Here is a 22,776-nt window from a genome sequence, read left to right on the forward strand (position 1 = left end):
ATGCATGTAACCTATGTGGTGAATGGCATGGTCACAATGTCGTAAATTACCCGTCGCTCGGATGATGTCGTGCCTAAACAAACCAGTGACCGTGCACTACCAGGGTCACACTACGCAAAATCTAGTCTTGCGGCAAGACTATGATATTAATGTAGGTATTTTGCGTACTCTAATATATAGACGTGACACGAATAATAATCATGTTGTCTTCCCTTCGGCGGCCTGCTATAGGACGATACTGGCCAGGCTCCTGTTTTATCTGGGTACTTTTCGAATATCAGCTGAGAATGAGTAGATGTACATCATAGTTCGCTGTACGACGGGAGTCACTCTCGCGCCTCTGAAGCATATACGCTCGCACTATTAACCACAGACAAATAGTATAGCGAATCTGTCTATGTTTGTCTGTGTATTATTAACTAAGACTTTGAAGAATTCCAGAGGTCACGTGACCCGTGCCTTGCGGCATTTGAAGAACCCACATTCATATTCTAGTTAGAAAGCATTGATCACCCAGCGCATGTAACAGCTTGGTAGAGTCCCAGTGAACTCAGTGGTGAGGATGACAAAATCAATCTAGCAAGACTCTTGGTGGGCAAATAGTGTACATAGTTGAATTCATCATAATATATGCAAACAGATGACAATACGTTTCTATTGACATGTACAACAATATCAAGAGACGACTTCTTGGAGTTCCACCTTTTAGTAGTGCTTCCAGTATGTCTGCACCAAATGACATGTCACTTGGTGAAATAATTAGACAGAATATTTATAAGTATATATGCAGGATGGAACAGTCCACGAATAAGCTTCTGAAGGCAATATGTGAGTCAGATAGGTACTTTATGAGTAAGTCGCTACAGTTTTGGAGGAGGCAGCTGTATATACATGTAACGTATGAAACCTTAATTTTGAGTATGATTACCTTAGACTACACGGAGTCTGAGATCAGAGTCAACAATCAATATTCTTTGTGAGTTTATGATCTTTCTTTTTCTTTTCTATGGACTGTTTAAGTCTGAAATAAACATAATAATAACAAGGCAGTATTGCTGAAGGCAATGAGTACTTGGGCCGTGATAGAGTAATTTTGAGGACAATATATACTACTATTCAAATATGGTCTTGAATTTCCTCCTGTCAATTAGGCATTTGATTAACTGGTTATTAAACGAAGCAATGGCATGACAACGGCAAAATATGTCTAGCAACTTTTGTGGAGTTTGAGGCAGGGGTTCTTTATTTATAGTGAAAATTGCTTAAACTCCTTAAATATTCAAATTACAGCAAATTTCTTTTGTTCTCGATGGTAGATGTCTAATATTTAGATGGGCATATTTAGATTTCTACCCTATAGTTATTCCTATATACCAAAAATCGGACATCCAGCTCTATTGGCTTGCTCAGAATTAGATATGCGCATAATTAATGAGGTACAATATGTGGTGTCATGAGGTGTCCCATCATACCAAATATGAAGGGTGTAGCACTTGTGGTTACTGAGTTGTGGACAAATATATCTATTTGAGGTCAAAGGTCATTGAGGTCACGTGACATTTTGTCAAAATAATTGTATTGCTAAGTTATTCCTATATACCAAAAATCAGACCTCTAGCTCTATTGGCTCGCTCGCTTGAAAACAATCTCATAAACCTGGCCATATGGGCAACTGTGTATGGGCAGCTGGATACTTGACTTCCCGGAGAAGGCGAGCTGTCACGTTCAAGCTCAGGATTATTTGTCGATCAAATTTCAGTAAATTTACCTTACCTAGATGAAATTTTGTCTATAGGCTGAAATTTCGCCGAATTTTGACGAAATTGCATCGATTTTTCAGGTTCATATCCGACATTTTTGAGTTTTGAGTGCAGACAGAAATAAGTTTTGAGGCAACATGGCTGCGACCCCATGTTGACCCCGGTATCTGCTAAAGTGCGGGTTGCGGGCTGCGGGTTTTTAGAATTATGGCTAGATTTCTAATATATGTAATATGGCATTAGTATATAAGAAATAAAACCTTTAGAATGTGTCTATTATCAATAATGATGATCAGGTCTATCGTACAGTATCCCTTTTCCTGCGAAGTCCATATTTCACCATCAGGTCAAGATGGTTAAAACCCGGGTTAAAATTAATGAAACACTACTATATGGTGTATTTTAACGTAATACTGTATATTTGAAGGCTGTTGAAAACATCAATGCTGTAAACTTGATTTTTTGGACTAAAGATGCTATAACAGACCAAACCAAATGGGTGAAAATACGTCATGTTTCTGAAAAAAATCAAAATCTGCTAAACTAAAAGCGGCGATTCCGAGGACCAATTTATTTATTCCGAGCTGCCTGGCCATTACAAATAATTAGGGATCTGAATCACTTTTCTTTCTTGCCATGGATGTGAGTGAGAAATATACGTAATACCAGACTGACAAAAAAAAAATCGCGCCTCGGAAATGTCGCCACTTATCGCGGAATGAAAATTGTTACATTTCTAGTATCAGGCCATAGGAAGTAAATTCTCTGTAATGCATCCATTCACAATTCGGTTCCAGGGCAACTCATACAGAAAATTAAACAATGCCTAGTTAAATGCAATGCATAAGGAAAGATTTGACTTAAAAAAGCGTAGAAGTGATGTGTATTGTAAATGCCGTGTATTTTTCATGAAATCTTTAAAAAGAAAAAGACGTACAACAAAGGACTTAGTTTACTTTGCCGTTTCGGTTCAAGCGAGGTCGCGACCTCAGAGAACGACATTCTGCTAACATTTTACGCGAGAATTTCAGTGGGAAAAACACGCCGGTGCGTTGCCTTATTTTCAGGAATCGATCTAATAGGAATATTTTTGGATGAGTTTGTGTTCTGCAGCTCTCAATAATTTGCTCCTAATATCATGAACGTATGACTTGCACCTGCAGTATGATAGTCGCTCCATGCCGGTATGCCCCCTTCAAGCATTTGATCCAGCGTGACTTTGAAAAGTTTCCTAGGACTGTAATCGTGTTCACCACAATAAAATTATTTGAAACGGCGTTGAAAACGATTTTGAAAATTGTGCTTTTATCGGCGGTTGAACTAATCTGAAGTGTGAGAAGGGCGAAAATGATATAAAAAAACACACATTTTTTCATGCCCGCAACCCGCAACCCGCAAAATAGCGCATCCGGTTGACCCTGCCTAGCCCTGCGTACGATGCTATGTGCTACAGCTAACACGCATCGTACGCAGGGCTACCGAGAGAGTTGCCGACATCGACGGTTATTTACGAGAAGTGAATAAAAGACTGTCATTTTTGGAAGCGATCGAGTAGCTGAAGTAGGCTGGGATACGACTTGGGCCCAAGAACGCTGAATTTCGGAAGTAATTTGGCTTTTTACGTGAAGTCCCAAAATGGATTTGAAGTCAACGACCCGACGTACGGGTCTTTGCAGGACTGTGAGCGGGGCGATTAGCTGTAGCGGAACACACAGCATCGTACGCAGGGCTAGTTGACCCCAAGTGAAAATGTGTTCGCGATCAAATCTTCCTATATTTTTTTCAGAATTTTCGACAAAATCATTGCTTCTTAAATCTTTTGTAAAATATAAAATACTAAAATAAAAATGCGATGTGCCATGTCTCCAGATTTCTAAAACACATCGTTCGTTGACCGTTCGACGGAATACTCATTTCGCAAACTTGTGACGCAGTTGAAATTCAATACTGACCGCCAAGCAATCTTAATGAGACGAGATCATTCTAGACCCCGCTTCTAGACATCCTCCAAATTATCCAACCATTCGCGTTAGAGTTCAGCTCGCTTAGAGTATCATAACATTCTTCGGCCTTCGTTTAGATCGACCCTAATCTCTCCCATTTAGGAAATAAATACACAAGCTACCTCGACAAAACTTCGTGCACCATCCAGGACCAAACGCACTACAAATCTGTCTTGACGTCATCATCTCCTTACATGGTAATCGGCATACCGTATTTTTTAGCAAAGGAGACACAGAATACGTCGGAGTATTCAGTTTCAAAACGTATTACATTGTGTGATGTTGTCAAAAAAAGGTAATGTTACTGCAGTGGTATAAATTACAAAACACAAAAGTTCAAATCAGTTTATTTTGGACTGGCTTTACCCAACATTTCATATTGTTTCTTATGCCAGATTTGACCACGTACTTACTGGCGACCCCTTTACATGCAAATTTTGTGTCAAATGGTGTGTTCTCCTGGAAAAACAAACGTACGATTTCTATATGAAGGAGGCGAAATTTGCCCTCAAAACTCGAAACCACCCCTTTATGGGGTGTACCTAGCTATTTTGAACGAGCTTCTCGAATCTGCAGCTCTATTTCGAAATGATGGTCTGGTTTTCTCAGCTCAAGGATAAGTGTTCTCCATCGCTGTGGGCATTACTATTCTCAACTGGGGGTACAGTTTCAGTCGTAATGTTTTTCATTGTGTCCGGGATATAAAACATTTCCTTTTCAAACTTTCACTTTGATTAACACTAGTCCACATCTTGTCAGTGATTAAACATGTTTCAAGTTTAAATGTTAAATTCTGGTCTCGAGCCCTCCTGTTCGACCAAACTGAAATTACCCCTCCCACTTTGGCTCGTCCAGTGGGTGTAGCAAGGGTCGTGCCATCGCTTAGGAAACGGAGGGTGCATTAATTGTTGCATTTCGATGCACATTTTGATTATATTCAGAAGATTTTGTGGCAAAAACTCAGATAGAGAAGCATTTATATTCACATCTCACTTATTCATGACTGGCTGAGAGCAGCACTTCCATTAAGTTAGCATCATTACGCCATTTATTATGCCAAGAAAGAAAGATGAAGCCAAGACATTTTGCCCTCCCTGGTCTCAGCAAGAAATGGTTATACCTTACAGAGTTTTTTCCCACGGAATGAAAACAAATGTACTTGGGCTGAGGCCCAAGTACAATTAATTAATATAATATAAGTATTATATAGAAATAATAACGCGAATAGTAATAAGTTAAATTTCCTTGAAAATTTCACAATTTATTTGGGTCGAAAAGACCAAATATGATATTGATTTCACTGCCCCATGTTTCCATGGTAACCGTTTTAGGTGTTGAAAATTTGAGTTTTTCTAATATCCCATGAAAGTTACTTTGATTGATATGAAAATTATCTAGTGGGGAATCTAGTGGGGAAATTCGGGTCAGAGAACACAAAAACCAGACTTATTTTAATGTTTCGAGTTGCCACGGTAACTATTTTGGGATTGAAAATGTTACCTTTTCCCTGATTCATATTAAAGAACTATTGATTGATGTAAACAATTGATCATAAGGGCTTTTCTGGTTAGCACACCAAAAAATATCAGACTCATTTTAATGTGAGATGTTTCCATGGCAACCATTCAGGAGTAAAAATTACCAGTTTTTTAAAGATTCCACCTAAAATCCAGTAATCAACAGAATGTGTTATATCAAAGAGATATTTTTGGGTTAGAAAGACCAAATATCCAGTGTAAAAATCCAGTTATCAACAGAAATATTATACCAAAGGGTTATTTTGGGTTAGAAAGACAAAATATGATATCCATTTTTACTACCCTGTGAATCCATAGTAACCTCTTTGCGTTTTAAAATTTCTATTTTTTTTCCAAATTCCATTAAAAGTAATCCCAGTTACTATGAAAATGCTCTCCTAAGTGTATTTATCACAGTATGAACTCCATGTTCATTTTCGTTTCATGTTGCAATGGTAACCATTTTGGTAACCACAGTTTTTTTATTGAAAACCATAGACCCTGGAGAGGGTCTGTGTTAAAACATAATTAACTGTTTTTACCTCCCATTTGCCATACATATATGGCAATTTGGAGGCTATATGGTTGAAAAAAGTCTGTATGTGAGATGTCTGTCTGTATGTCTGTATGTATGTATGTATGTATGTATGTATGTATGTATGTATGTATGTATGTATGTATGTATGTATGTATGTATGTATGTATGTATGTATGTATGTATGTATGTATGTATGTATGTATGTATATATGTATGTTTGTATGTATATGTATGTATGTATGTATGTATGTATGTATGTATGTATGTATGTATGTATCTATGTATCTATGTATGTATGGATGTCTGTCCTTCCAACGCGAAAACTTACGAACCGCTGCACTTATTAAGCTGATTTTTGGTGTACTGATGCCATACATGGTGTAGATGTGCCGTTGTTAAAATGAACTTTTTAGTCTCATAGATATGCAAATGAGGTAGAAAAAACAGCGAAAATGGTCAAAAATCAATAACTCGGGAACTGCTCATCTGATCATTGTCATATTTGGGTTTCAGGTACCTTACGCGCAACTCATTTAAACATATAGATTTGATGTCAATATTTGATGTTTTCTATTTTTTATGATGTTTTTTTCTTTCTTTTTTTGCCATTTTAGTAAAATTATTTTTCTCTTAAACAAATGGTCGGATCGCTTTAAAATTTGACGTACAGGTGCCTTGTGATAACTCAAAATAGAATTCATCAAAATTATGGCAAAATTTTCATATTTGTATTTTTGGGCAATTTTTGCCAATTTTGGTTCAAAAAATCTTCTTTGAAACTGTGCATGCCATTAACTTTCTAATTGGGTGTACAGGTTCCTAGGAGTGACCTGAAGATGACTCTGTGAACTCAAGCTGAAATTTGCAAATTTTTGTGGTACTTTTTGTCATGCTTTCAAATTTGGTACATAGGTGAAATGTAGTAGGTCATTTATTCAAAGTCAAGTACTGCCTGTGTGAATGAGCAGATTATGATTGTGCTGTTCTAGGCTGAGGTGCTATTTATAGGAATGATGCAATTTTAGACGGTAATTGATGTTTTAACTGAATTTGACTGATATTGTATGTAACTCTTGTACTGTATAAACCCTATCAATTCACCCAGAAAAAATAATTCATATGATTTTAAACAATTGAATTAATTAGGAAATCAACAAAGCCAAAATAATTTTAGTGTAGAAATATTAGAAAGTTCAACTTTTTTGACAGTTCATAGTGAAATGCTTACCATCTCGGAGGATTAAAACATTTAAAGGCAACTTTCCTTAATCCCAACTTTGACATATTCTGAACCGTCATATATTGTGCTCTGTATGTTATCTAAAATTGCTCATAATAGTTTGTCATGATAGGTTGGTCAAATAAATAGAGAAAGTTCTAATTTCCATTTATGGCTGTCTTGGTGAGGATATAAAATTACTTTTTGAGGAAAAAAATAGAGTGGTCAATTAAAAGAGTGGTAAAGTGATAGGGTTTTTATGGTAAAGCTGGGCTGTAAGATTCCTCATGTGCTATTTATAGCAGTTATGCAATCTATGTAAACAGTGCAATGAAAGTGTTACATGATTCCTTATAATGCTTTTGATGACCTTGAACCTCTTAAGTTGCAAACATTTGCCTCTTCTGTGTGCTTACTCTGAGTACCTACAGGCTCAAATTAATCAACATAACTTACTTGCAATGTTAATTTGAAAGTTAAAATGTGCTTGGTTAATAGGATGAAAATACTGATAAAGATAGCCAGCTCAAGATTCTTTATAACCTGACAGATATGCTGTTTTTATGACGTAAATCTTGATAAGCAAGTCTTGTTTACTTTAATTAGAATGTAATTAACACTCGTTAATATTATTATAAGCAGTAGTATCAAGTTGAACAAGCTGATATTGTCGGCTGTTGGAGGTTAAAAGCTGTAAAAATAAATGTATGTATGCATACATGTCTATCTGTTTGTCTGTCTATCTGTCTGTATGTTAGTTAGTATGTGCGAATGTATGTCCGCCCACATTAAATACTCCTAAATCGCAGCACCTACCATCTTAGTATTTGATGGACAGATGCACTCAGGGGTGGAGATGTGACTTTGTTGAAATAAACATGTCAAAGTCAAAAATATGCAAGGTAAGAGAGATTATATGGAATCCATGGTCACAAAAGCAAACTTTGATGAGGGCGGATTATTAAGTTTGGTATTTTGCTCAATGTATATCACCGCCTGTTGCAGCGTCACGCTCCCCTCAAAAGAGGCTCCCTTGGAGTGGAGACGAGGGTGCAACCTCCATGTGATCCCACCCCCACTTACATTGTAACTGTTGTAGCCAACAAACAATGCACTTTTAAAAAGGTCCTTACTATGATAAGATATATTGTGCATGACAAATAATGTGAACTGACTAATTTAAGTCAAGAGGGTAATTAATTAGCTGTTCATAATTTGCCCTCCCACAGAAAATTTTTCGACTTACCCTCCCACACTCAAACTTCATTTTTACCCACTCCCCACTTATTTTTGCCTGTTCCCCCCCCACTGTGAATTTTTGAAGCTCCCTCGCCCTGTAGCGAAAACAACTTGCCAATTTTCCCTGCCCTGGAAACAATTCCCCTCAAAAAGTTTTTCGCCAAGCCCTGTCCCCAGGAAAATCAACCGATATCCGCCCTGCCCTACAAAAAAAAAACTAAAATTTGCTCCCCTACCACCTAAAAACATGTCCCCTGCCCTAGCAAAATTAAAATTTCCCCTGCCCTCAAAAATTGCTCCTGGAATAGCTTTTTCGATGAATAGCTCCGTTGGCTGCACCTGTTGTAAATATATCAATCATCAATTGCTGATTAGTACTGTTCATCAGGCGCATTCACTCACACAAGTGAACTGTACGGATGTAAGTGTTTGGTCTCATGTAATTGATCTGCTTAAAAAGCCAAGGTCAAAGACGACATTTATTCCGTATACACCATGCTCGCTCAGCATTTGGAACTATTCATTCAGCACTGGTGAACACCTATTACATGGTCATGAGGGCTACAGCGCCCTTCTATTACCCCGAGGGGCCGTGTTTTACCAGAAACACATTGCTATTCCCCGAGGCCGTAGGCCGAAGGGTATAGCGATGTGTTTTTGGTAACACACGGCCACGAGAAGTGATGAACGGGCGCTATAGCCCGAATTAAGACCAGATTATAGGGGTTTTACAACACACCACACGCTCATGTTTTATTATAACACGCCATATGCTCATTCCGTGTCGCGATTCGCCAGAATACGTCACGTGACGAGAAAATAGATACGTCTAGTCCCCACCGGATCGACAAAAGTGACGTCAGAGGGTATTTTTTGAAAAGCTATTTCCCTAGGGAAATAGTTTTTTGACAAAATTTGGAAAAGTACCCGGTCACGTGACCGTAGTGTCGTCTGCAGCTTTGCAACAATGGCGGGTGACTGGAAGGTGATGTGCGTCCGGGATAGGTAACGACACATTCTCTAAAACAGATTTTCCAACATTTTCCAACATTCCAACAGCGTAGGAACTTGAACAGCACATCGACGGAAAAGATTAAAGTGCAACTAAGGATGTCGCTAGGTATGCTTAGAATATTTTTAAAAGAAAGTGGTACTACGTAAACTGAAACCGCTGTGGAGACATCGCCCAGTAAACTTGTCACAATGGATTGTTGCGGTGCAAAATATTAAAACACATTAAAAATTATATAACAATACAACATGAGCATGTGGTGTGTTATAAAACACCTATAGCCTGGTCTTTATTCGGGCTATAGCGCTCGTCTATTACCCCTCGTGGCGTGTGTTACCAGAAACACATCGCTATACCCCTCGGCCTACGGCCTCGGGGAATAGCGATGAGTTTCTGGTAACACACGCCCCTCGGGGTAATAGACGGGCCCTATAGCCCTCATGACCAGGCAATAGGTGTTTATTATGTTATAGTTTTTAATGTGTTTTGATATTTTGCACCGCAACAATCCATTGTGACAAGTTTACGTGGCGATAATTCCATAGCGCTTACAGTTGAAAGTGATACCACTTTCTTTCAAAAAATATCCTAAGCATACCTAGCAACAATACTTGGTTGCACTTGAATCTTTTTCGACGTTAAACTGTCCAAGTCCTACGCTGTCGGAATGTTGGAAAATGTTGGAAAATCTGTTTTAGAGAGAGGCTAGTCGCTCATCCCGGACGCACACCACCTTCTAATCACCCGCCATTGTTGCAAAGTTGCAGACGACACTACGGTCAAGTGACCGGGCACTTTTCCAAATTTGGTCTGAACTATTTCCCTAGGTAAATAGCATTTCATAAAATACCCGCTGACGTCACTTTTGTCGATTTAATGGGGACTGGACGTATCTATTTTCTCGTCACGTGACGTATTCTGGCGAATCGCGACACGGAATGAGCATGTGGTGTGTTATAATATAAACTATGTCAAGTAATCAAGCAAGAGATCTATAAATCGTCCTATTAAAATAGGTCAAATAGTAGTAAAGACAAATTGCAGCCACTCTTTGGATATGATTTAACTAACCATGCGGAACGGAAACTTCTCGTCGGTTGAGTTCCTGTTGTGTCAATATAATGTCAATTCTACAACGAAAAGATATTCTATTGGATTAATAACTTTTAAATCCGTTAATTTTGTTTATCTTGCGAGTGTCATTTGTTCTGTGTTTAGCCATTCTTTAGAAAATATCGCTTTCAATCCATATTCCTTCAACAAAAGTGTTAATTAGATGATGCAAATAATGAATATGTAAATAATACTCAAAACCTTAGAAGAATACAGAGTAACAATGAAATGGGGATGGCGCCTTTACTGTCCTCTCAAGAGTGACTTTGCAACCGATATAACCTCAGTTCTTCATAGATATTGATTGCCACTGCTACCATTAAATCACAGGAGGACTCACCTTTTGACTTGTGCATTGTGCCATGGTCTGACATCCTCTGTAGTCAATGTAGACGTTAACAGTCCTGCAAATTGCCACACTTAAATATCACTAAATTGTTGCTAGAACAGCAATAAACCTGTTTAACCTCACGAAATCCTGGTTATTGACTGAGAATACCAGTGTCTCCTTATCCCTAATAAACATGAATACCAGGTTTTCCACGTCTTTCACTCCTTTATAAACAAAGATGTCGATTTTACAGTAACAGTGGCAAAACTATAAATAAGCTGATTTAGCATTCAGGAGGTCGTTTATGGAACAGAGAGGTTAACAAAACAAGCAAAGCCGTTCAACATGCGCCTTTCGGGCTTATGACGATGCCGTAAACTAGTGACTTTCCGTATTTTAAATACTAGTAGTCTGATAAAAGTGCTAATACAAGGCCATAATTTCATTTTTGCAGTCATTAAAAGTTGCTAACCGCGGGTTCACCTAACTGCAAGGTTATGAATGACACCAATTGGGCGTGGTACTCAAACCACAGAGAATTCCAACATAAAGCTGGTCTAAAGTTATTATCTCTATGGAGAGATGATTGGGAGAACGGAGATGTTGTGTTAGATATCGGCTGTGGAACTGGAGAATTGACAAAGATGATAGCACAGAGAGATAATGTCAAATCTGTAGTAGGTAAGACATGCGTAAGTAGACATACACAAGCGATTAGAACATGCCTAGTGAAATTAGATGAAATCAATATGTGAAGCCTTAATTTCAGGCTTCACAAAAGATAATATAGCTACTCCTCCTTTGTATGATCACTGTCTAAGAGGGGGTCTTCCGTCTATTGATATGTTGGCAGACATGTCAAATGAAAAACCAAATTAGCCTGCTTGTAGGGAAAAATCAAATCTAAACCAAGGAAGTGCAGATTATGTCCCTAGTACCTAATCTCGTTCTCACACACCAAAATAGCCATCACCATGATAAGATTCGGACACACAACTTGTTTTCCATCGAATGCAAACCCTCCAATTGTTCCTTGTCATACCAATTTATTAGATGGCCAGTCATGTTTACGATATGCTGCAGCATGCCTTTTGACCAGCGTATTAAAAAAATTCATCGTTATAGAGGGTTTGAAATATCGATTTACTGGTGGCATCGTTGTCACTTATTCCACCTGCCTGGTATAGTGTATTGCTCAAGCAAGGCTTATCCTAAGTCAATTTTCATCAGAGCAGAGACTCGTTTTATAGTAATATCAGGGCTTCAATAGAGAGCCAATCCAAGAATGTGAACACCATATATGAGAAAACAAAATGCTCGTCAAAAAAAGAAACACCCTACATGAGAAAAAAAACGTGTTGCATCGTGGCTGTGTTTAAGATGGCAGCCGCCATGACAGCCTACACTGAAAGCTATGGTGAGTACATATTTTAGTCACTTCAACAATGGAGAAGTATTATTTAGGAAAAAATCAAAACATCAGAGTATGCACCAGTGTTTCAAGTGTCTATGCACACGGTTCATTACATATCAGAAGCTCAAACCAAAAAGATTGCTTCAAAACACATTTTTTCATAGGTGATTGACTGCTATACTGATGTGTGCTGAAGTAGTGTACGGCGTAGGAGAGACAACTTGTATTGCCTCTGAAGCAATGCAAAAAGGTTTTCATACACCAAACAGAACACATGCGTGTAAATTTACAGCTGCAGTCATTGAAGCATGGTCCCTCAGGAATCATGGTAGAAGAAATATCTGTAGCTTGAGCTACATGCATTGCCTATGAAGCAATGCATGTAATCTCCTGTACACTAATCAGCCCGCACGTGTCGAAGTTCATAGCTGCAGTCATTCACCTGCTGAGGGTTTTGGTGTTAAAGTAATCTTTGTAGTTTGAGTGTCTGTGATGTAATGAACTATGTGCATATACACTTGAATGAACAGTGCACAGTCAGGTTTTGTCGACCATAGACATTTAGATGGTTTGGAAATACGTCACGTTTCCTTCAAGATAAAGACGTTGAAAAATTCTTTAATATATAAATGTGCTTCTATTTTTGTCATATATCACTGAATGTTTATGTGAACCTCACTATTTAGCAGAGAATTAGAGTACGATTGAAAAGATATAATTTCTATTATTATCAGGAATATTCAGTACTACACACAGATTCAGAAAGGCACAACACTACCCTTTCATTATTTCCAGCAATATTCAAGTGCCGGGCAAACGGTGTAGCTCCTACAGTTGCACTAGCCAGCTTTAACCACTCAAATATAATAACTATATTATCTGCAGTCTCTCGTGCAACACATGTATGTAAACAATATTAGAGAAGTATAACATTGTGATGATGATGGTAACCCTCACCCACCAATGTTAACGGGGAAATTTACCCAGACTTTCTTAGGTAATCAGGTCGTTATTTAGTGAAAAATAAACAAAATAGCGTTGGTTTCATTCACTTTCACTTGCGCGTATTAGCGCAGTGGCCACAAGCTGAACGCACGGAAACCGGAAGTGACGTATCAAACTTACTAGTCACAGAGGTAGTCTGGTTCGCTGACCCATTTCCCCGGTAGAGGGCGTGGGGAAATATAGGGTCAGGTACCGGGTAGCCATCTTGAACAGAATTTTGTTCAAGATGGCGGAGGTTAGTCACCTGACAGAACATGCTGCAACAAATATGGCTGCTACCATGAAAACGCCGGTCAAAATTCGACTGGATCAGAATTATGTTCGAACACTGGTATCCGAACCAAAAACATTGGCACACGAGACGGGAAATATAAACTGAAAGGATTAATCCAGAAGTACGGGGAAATAGAGGTGATTGAAGGCTGGCTGTGATATCGATATCGCAGCAGTACTTGTGGCGTGTATCGAATGCGCTAGGGTCATTGAGGTCATCGCCGACTGTGGCGTGACCCCAATGACCAGAGCACATTCGATACACGCCACAAGTACTGCTGCGATATCACAGCTAATTGAAAGCAAACTTTGTTGGAACTGTGAACGACGATTGATTTCGATGGATAGAATGGTGTCCGAATTTCGTGAAAAATGCCAGGCATCATGTCGACGTTCTAAAAGTATCAAGAGGTGTGCTAAATCACAGTGGCTAAATCATGAAGGTAAAAAGTCTTTCTTTCTACCTCCACGGCTTTGTGGTACAAACACGAAGTTGGTGTCAAGTGAGCCAGAAAGTGCGAAACCCAAGAAACATGAGAAAAAGTTACAAGTGTTACTTTCATCCAATCACAGCTTGTTTTATTTTAACCCAATAGCGTCCATGTTTACATTAGCCGGTACCTGACCCTATATTTCCCGATGCCCTCTACCGGGGAAATGGGTCAGGGAACCAGACTAGTCACAGAGGCTTCAAAGCGAGGTCACTTATAACCAAGCTCTTCTACGCCAAGTAGAGTACGCGTACGCGGTACGCAAACCTCAGCGCTCGACTGAAAATCATAATGGCGAAGATAATCGGTATAACTGCAAACCTGAACGAGCAATCGATGATCCAAGACTGACATCGTCAGAAAGTTACAGCGACTCGAGTTCGGAAAGTGACTATTCTAGCTCCGATGACGAAGTTCAAATTACTCTCGGCGATCAATCATGCCTGTCACGTCATTGTCAATCCAATCGCTGTGAAATCATGCCGAGACCGAAGTAAAGCCAATGCTCTAAAGAGATCGACATTAATTCTAAAAGTGCAAGCATTTTTAATGTGTTACAGAACACCCTGATGTAGCCATGATTAGTCTAGAACCATCGGTCCTGTCTACAACGTTCAGTTTCTAGTGCCTGAGCGTACGCACAGTCCCATATGTACAAGCAAAGCACTTGGGGCTGGATATGCCCCGGGCAGTTTTCTTTTAGGCTTGTAGTTCAGTAGTTGGACTTGCAACTTTCGCTAAAAGCAGCCCTTCTCAAAGTGGTATTCGCAGAAAACTTTATTTCTGCTCGACTTAAACATCGACACCGAGTGCTTAGCCCCTATATTCTGTAGTCATTCTATACACTGTAAGTGGAGAAGTTTACAGTTGCACACGTGCACACGTCGACTGCTTCAATGACCAAGTTTACGACGTCACTTCCGGTATTTTAGTACACCGCTGTTTGTTAGCCAGTGAGTGAAAGTGAATAAAATCGACTCGAAAGCCTTTCAATGACCATGTCAGTTTAATATTCCAAAATTAATTTTCAGGGTAAATTTCCCCGATGTAGCTAGTAAATTCAGGCAAAATATTCTGCTTCCACCTATACTTTTCCCATGTGTTTAGATCAATTGAGTCAACACTTCCATATTACCATTTATAATATCACCTTTTACACACAATGTACAGTAAATCGGAAATGATCTGACAAATCATTGGAGCCCACAGTAAAATCACATTTCAAATAATGAAGTGCTAACTATTATATAATCAACTACACTTGCCCCGTTATTTGTGCAACAGGTGAAATTACCATCACTGTCACTTTGGAAACGTCCATTTAGAAGATGTAAGTACGAATGGCAACAGAAATCAATTAAAGTTCGACCAAAATTATTTACAATACTATCTCGACACTTTCTGTTCATACAAAATCGTCAATCTCATAATCAAGTTGATGTATTTCATTCTCTTCTGATGAATCTACAGAGTAATCACTTAAGTTACCCGTTTTAGTGTTAAAGTCACCCTCTAGTATGAAATCGGGATTGAGATACCTTGCTTTAAGCTCTGGGATATAATTTTCTAGACTGACATTACCATTAGATTCATCATTATAAGTTGATGCGCCCTCAGGGGGTACATATATACTTCCAAAAATGATATCTTTTGGTATATGAAATGCTTTTTGATTTGAAGAAATACTGCATCATCAAAATCACCACGAACTCTTGTAAAATAATTGTTTAGGTTATGTGACACAAAAATACATATTCCACCAGAGTACCTACCACGTTTACGGATTCTTTTTTTAACATTGGAATAAGGTTTATGAGTGGGTTCAAGCCAATTGGTGAAATCACTAGTTGTTTTAGCCCACGTTTCGCAAATACTGACAATAGAAAATGTGGAAAAATAACGTTTCAATGAGCAATTTTGAATGTGCGACTTAAACCTCTGGCTTTCCATGTTACTATAGTATAGGAAACATTTTGGTTGCTACTGATACCTGGATTATCTCTCTGAATATTATGCAGTTGCCGAGCCTGGCCACACCTCTATATGCCCACCAAGTTGTTAGTTTCAGCATTGTATTTGAAATTTTTGTCGTCAATAACTAGTTTATCATAATTTAAATATGATTGTTTTTCGTCTTTACGCGCTTTCATTGTGAACGGAATCAAGTTCTTTCTTGTGCGACGAACTGTAAGCGGAAAGTCTTCCGTAATGAAAAGACCCGATTCTTTAGTCAAAATCTGACACGCGAGTTATAGAATTCTCGTACTAGCTTTAAACGACAAAAATTTAACAATAATCGGGCGCGGAGTTCCAGCCTTGGGTCTAAACTCGAGTCTATGAGCTCTCTCTATTCGTATTTCACGCTCGAGTTCTTCGCCAGATACACTGAGCTTTGCCTTTAAGACTTTGCGTACAGCCGTTTCGCACTCTTACCAAGTTTCATTTTGCTGCTCCTGAATACCTCGAAATATCAAATTGTTCCGACAGGTCTGTGAACGAAGACCGACTGCTTCTCTTTCCAACACTTCGATTCTTTCCGTTAACTTTTTATTTTCTCTTACCAGCTCGTCCTGTGTTTTCTGTATATTTTCAACAGTTTTTGTAACGTGCCTCATTTCTTTCTTCAAGTCTTTCATGTCCACCTGTATTGCCTTTAAAATTGTTAGAACTAATTCCGCACCCTCTTCTTCTTGTTCTTCGATGTTAATCAAGTCTCCACTTGTCGAAAGTTTTATTTGTCTTTTCTGGCGAGGGCCTGGATTCAGTTCCACGTCACCATCGAGTTGTAAAAGGCGAGGGACACACGGTGTGACTGCAGCATCCACATCCACGTCTATGAATTTTGTCAACCTTAATGTGGCAAATGTGCGGGTTTGCGGTTACGTAACTGGTATGCCATCCGTACATGTACAGCAAATTCAATTCTTCAGTTTCCCGCGACATCGAAATAATTTTCATTTGCCAACCTACCGCTAGTTTGTAACCAGTTCTGATATTGTTCAATACCATAAAGTAACGTAAATGTAATGTTCATTGTAAAATAACTTACAATCATGTGTTTTATGTAATGGTGGCTTAACAGACTATTTTGATCGTACTGTAGGCACAAGGCAGGGATGGATGCTGAGCCCTTTTTATTTTCCTAATTTGTGAACGAATTAGCTTCATATATGAATAGAGATTGTAACAGTGGTATTTTTTGTAAATAACGACATTCCTAATATAGGAATGTTGATGTATGCTGATGATGTGACCGATGTGGACGATTTACCCATTGACTTGCAAAGAAAGCTAAACCATCTTGAACGTTTCTATAAGCATTGGTGTATGTTCGTCAATCTCGAGAAAACCAAAGCCATCGTTTTTAGAAATGGTGGTATTCTGAAGAGTTATGAACGGTGGGGCTATAATGGAGCGGAGGTTAAAACAGTAAAACATTACAATTATCTAAGGATTTTATTGTCATCAAGGCTGTCTTGGTCACCTGCCAAACATCAACTAGTCACGAAAGGAAAAAAAGCATTGCATCAAATAAAAGTAGTTATAAAGAAATTGGGTGGTCTCCCTTTAGGGGAAGCGTTTAAGCTGTTTGACACTTCAGTTGTACCTGTAATTTGTTATGGGGCTGAAATCTGGGGAAATGAATACTCTCCCCATATAGAAAGGGTTCAGCTTGAATTTTGTCGTTTTTCGATGGGAGTTAATACAAATGTAAACGCTGAAGCTTTTTGGGGGGACTATGGTAGATTCCCCCTGTCATGTATTGATATGAAATGCCGTGTTTCTTATTGGTTGAAACTTTTAGAAATGGATAATGCACGTTACCCGAAAGCTTGTTACCTTATGCTAAGAAGATTAGATTGAGTAGGAAGGATAACATTGGTAACAAAGGTAAAAAATTTACTTCACAAATATGGCTTCGGTTCTGTGTGGATTGAACAGCAGGTTGGTGATAAAAAAGGCGTTTTTACTTTTGTTTCAAACAAGACTTCAAGACTGCTACAGACAAGAATGGTCAACTGCTGTACATCAATCTCGTAGACTTTGTTCTTATGTGAAATTCAAATCATTACCAGAACCTGAAATGTATTTATCTTCAATTACTATTATGAAATTTAAATCTGACTTGGCAAAACTTCGTACATCAAACCATAATTTAGCAATTGAAACAGGTCGTCACAGTAGACCAGTCGTTCCAGTTGTGCAAAGATTATATACTTTCTGTAAGAGTAAATGTATTGAAATTCTGGAGGATGAGTGTCATTTTGTATTGTTCTGCCCTTTGTATCAGCAACACAGAATAGAATTGATACCAGAAAAATTTCGACTGTGTCCCACTCACGATAAATTTATTGGTTTGTTATCTTCAAAAAAATCATTCTGTTTAGTACAAATTGTCTCTGTATGTGCATAGATCTTTTAAAGTGCGAGAAGAGTTTCTTCTTAAGACTGATACAGATTAGGAATTGTTCACTTGTGATAAATATTTCCCCATCTCTCTGTTCAGATGTATACATATTTTGCGATGGGCTGAGGCCCAAGCATTTGAAATAAAATACCAAAAAATAAAATACCAAAACTTGTAAAATTGTCAAAACTTGAAAATAAACCTTGTAAAATCAAACTTGAGGACAGTGTATTACATATAATACCAGTGAAAGCATACTGAGGAGATAATGCAACAGTGTCTGCTATGGAAGTTAATAATGTTTTTCTACTGATAAAGATTGTACATTGCAGAAATGATATGATCAGTGTGCTGCAGTTCTGATAAACATAAGTTATTGGTAGCTCCTGCCTTTACTATAATCATAACTCCAATCAACAAATGATCATATTCGGGTAAGCCAATTACATAATGTCCCTGGCGTGTTATCTGGTACCAGGTCGGAGACAATAGTGCGAGATGCTAAACTCAGACTACGTCAAGAAAACCGAAGATAGATACGTACTAGACTAGTTACATATAGAATGACATGAAACTGATTTCAAATATAGTGACTTTGCCACCAATTCACCAACATTCTCACATTTTATAGAATACCAGAAACTAGTATTATTTTATGGAAAGATTTTTCATTTATGTATTAAAATATATTTACTGCTTCCAAAGTAAATTAAATCATATTATAAAAACGAAATGATATGAAATAAACAGAAATAATAATGTAGAACAGTATTGAACACCAAGTGTAGCCCTTTCCTTGAAAGAACATCTTCATAAAACTACAAAAACTCAACTGACTTAAGCAGACTATGATGCTACAGAATAATACAAAACAACACTTAGTCTATGTTGTCTTTTACTCTATCAGGATAAATACAGCCCCGTTTTCGAAAGAACTGTAAACTATAAACAAAAAACACTAATTGAACCACGTTATGGTAGCGGGGTAAATAAAATCGTATATTGGAATGAAACATAAAATAATAAACAGAAAAAACATTTTCTCACGGTCTTTACCATACAGGACACAAAGCTCCTTTTTATACAAAGAGTCTCTCTATAAAAGTTTAGAAGTACAACAGTTGCAACCTTGATGAGTTTTTCGGTATGTTTGCTCTGTATATTTTACTACAGTATCTTGTTCAACTCCCTAAAGCATATTACAATGGCCATCGTTTAGCTTCTTAACACAAAGGATATCTGTAAAAGTGTTGACATTTGAATTTTAGTCTTGATTAAAATTCATTTTTGGACAATAAACAAGGACCGTTACACATACATTGGCTATGCTGATAAGCTTGGCGTTATAAAATACAAAACTTTAAGAAGATACTGAAATTAATAAATACAGAGGATAAACATAAGATAATCATCAAAAGTTGCAGCCACTGGCCCGTAAACAAAGTCACTGGCTGTATCACACAATGGTGATTACCTTCCTTGGTTTTGTGAGATAAATATATCCTTTTTTGTACGTGTTATTGCCTGTTGTGACTTATGAAAGTATATTAGGTATACCTTTATAACGGAAAACACGGAGCAAATTACAATTATGAAGATAAGTTATAAACTGATCACTCAATGCCGAAGCTGATTGAACTGTAAATTTCCAGTCTTTGTGAACGTATAGCTTTTGTGAAAAAAAACCAAAGAGATTCTTTCCTGTCTATTATTGTTCTGCTCTTTATCTATATAATAACGGGTGCTGCTACAAAGCCCTAAACATGTAAAATAACCTAGACTGTCTTTCGTGTTTACTGGATTGTTAGAATCACATCATTTTCATCGTACCAATAGCTTCATGAGCTATTACAGTTTTATTGTTATTGTTGTCATCTTGGTTTTTAGTGACGTTCTTATTGCGATGATCTTCACCTGACGACACATGATCATCGATTTCCAGCAAGGTATCTAGAGCCGCATGCAGTTGTCAATAAAGAAAAAGTTTAGGAGCTTTTAAACCATCGAAATGTGACAAATTTTGACAGCGTACAGAAAGGTTTAGCATCAATACTTGTGTTATGTAGGTCATTTCCCCCACACTCATCATGACCTGAGTTCAATTAGTCTAGAACATTCTCAAGGTCACTGCCCTTAATGACCTCACAACCTTGAATTCAATTAGTCATGTTTTGAATGTTCTAGAAATTTAGTTAGTTGTGTAAGAGAGATAATTTTAGAACAGTAATTAGCATGTCAATAAAAGTTCTAGATTGTTCTTATATGCTTATGTAAGCACATGAGTATAAATACTGGGACAGCAGGCTTGCAGTCAGACTTTTGGGATCGTGTCTCTTGTGTGTTACTAAACTCCAGCAGTAGTCATTCTCAAGACTTTTCAAGACCTTCACTGCCAACGCTGGATTTATTCTGTGGACTTTGTGCAGTTTCAAGCCTGCAAGCCAAAGGACTGTTCATTCATCCGACTGACTGTTACAACTCTGAGACTGGAGCTCTGCCGTCCCAGCTGAGATAAGTAGTCTGTACACTTTTAAAGCTTGTACTCTATCCCTGACTGAGCAATTAGTTTTATTTTCGTAATAAATTTTGTTTAAACGGAAACTGCTGAGTTCACCCTTTTGTTCGTTTTCTCTGCACGTAACACTTGGATAAAACAAATAGAACTATATCTACAAACGGGCATACGCACAGGCTTTGTACATAATTTGAATGGTCTTCAGTGGACTTGAGTTGTTGGAATTGACCAGTGGAGCTTAATAAATAAATAATTCATGCCAACAGTAATGAATGGTTTTGCCATTCTCTGGCCATATGGCATTCTCAAAACACATATCATGATTACATGTAATTATTCATTTTATAACAAACTAAGTTCATATAAACAAGCTCAAGATGGACACATTAAAAATAGAATTGACATATAAGATTTTGAAACTTCATTTCAAGATCTGTATCTTACATGAAACACGAGGTAATTTAACACATGGAGGAAATAACCTGTTTATGATCCAAAGAAATACCCGCAAACATGCACATGCTTCTGTTATGTAACGAACTATGTGTATAGGCAATTGAAATACTGCTGCATTCTCTGATGTTTTCATTTTTCTTAAACAATTCTTCTCAATGGTAGAATCTCCCAAAATATTTACTCACAAGGGATTTCAGTGTAGGCTTTCATGGCGATTGCCATCTTAAAACAGCCACGTTTTTTCTCATGTGGGGTGTTTAATTCTTTATTTTCTACGAGAGCGTTTTGTTTTCCCATGTAGGATGTTCACATTCTCTGTTTAGCGCTCTATGGGAATCCCGAATATGCCTCTTAAGTGCAGAATCGTACAGCCCCGGTATGACCTTATCCGGTAAGGGCATGGGTGATATGATTCTATTCATTACTAAAATTGCTATCGTTTTTACTAAATAAACGAAAATTAGAAAATGATCAGTTAGCTAAATTGCCAAATCAAAAATAATTTTCTCACGATGTAATTGTTGTTACCGTACCTACATGTCTTTTTAACTAACCTAACCTGGGTTGGTAGCTCTACTGGTGGACGAAGTAGTATCCGGTGTCATGTGATGTATTGTTAAGCGATGTATTTATTACAGTATGTATGTGCAACTTAGTACTTAATGTCCCCTACAGCACGTGAAAGTGCAGTCAGAAAATTGTAACAGTATAGGTCGGTTGTTAACCATTCTCATATAAGAATGAAGATTTATTGAGTGGTTTTGACTGTGATGTCGTCGCTAGGTAGCTACGAGGCGTGTGTTAATAATTCTAATCCGATCGAGAATTTTCTTAATTCAGTTAACAGCTGGAAACGTTTTTAAACCAACATATCGTTTATTCATATTTTCTCATTTCGGCGATCAAATAATTAGATTTAAATTTTCTTCACATATGAAATACTTTTTGTGACAAAATCTGTATGTATTGTTATTAACTCGCAAACTACAGTTTAAATTGTATCCATGTCATATTTATGGCAACATGTATCAGCGACCGGCATATCTGATTACCGGCTTACTGTTCAACTTACATAATACATATTTCTAATTTCTAGGTGTTGACATCTCCGCTAATGCTATCGATTTTGCAATTAAGAACAACTCTGTCTATGGTAAGACAAAGTATCTTGCTGCTGACTCTATGATACTTCCGGAGACCTTAAGTCACTTTGAAAATACTTTTACAAAAGTGTACTGTATGGCAGCTCTCCATTGGATGGAAGACAAACAGAAGGTATTTCAAAATGTTCGCTGGTGTCTGAAGGAAAATGGTTCATTTTAGTCGATGTTCTTCTGAGCGAAAACGTCTTGACGGATGTTTATTACAAGAGTATAGAACTGCCTAAATGGATGAAATACTTAAAGGTGAGAAACTTTCATTATGTAGACAATGTCAACGTTCATGAAAATAACTTCTTTAGCTTTTAGATTGATCTTTGCT

The 22,776-nt window shown here is 37.7% G+C and overlaps 1 protein-coding gene and 1 long non-coding RNA gene across 3 annotated transcripts in view; both read left to right on the forward strand.

Moving 5' to 3' along the window:
* The window catches only part of LOC139139242 (insulin-like growth factor 1 receptor), a 156,918-nt gene that overhangs the window by 35,624 nt on the left and 98,518 nt on the right, over positions 1 to 22,776 (forward strand). The window lies entirely within an intron of this gene.
* LOC139139240 (uncharacterized) overlaps positions 1 to 22,776 on the forward strand; it is a 29,097-nt gene that overhangs the window by 627 nt on the left and 5,694 nt on the right. The window contains exons 2-3 of one of the 2 annotated variants that reach the window (XR_011553759.1): positions 11,187 to 11,413; positions 22,391 to 22,700. This is a non-coding gene — a long non-coding RNA (uncharacterized lncRNA). The remainder of the gene's footprint in view (positions 1 to 11,186; positions 11,414 to 22,390; positions 22,701 to 22,776) is intronic. The other variant, XR_011553760.1, reaches the window with a different exon arrangement.

Source organism: Ptychodera flava, chromosome 8 (genome assembly GCF_041260155.1).
Source record: "Ptychodera flava strain L36383 chromosome 8, AS_Pfla_20210202, whole genome shotgun sequence".
NCBI lineage: Eukaryota > Metazoa > Hemichordata > Enteropneusta > Ptychoderidae > Ptychodera > Ptychodera flava.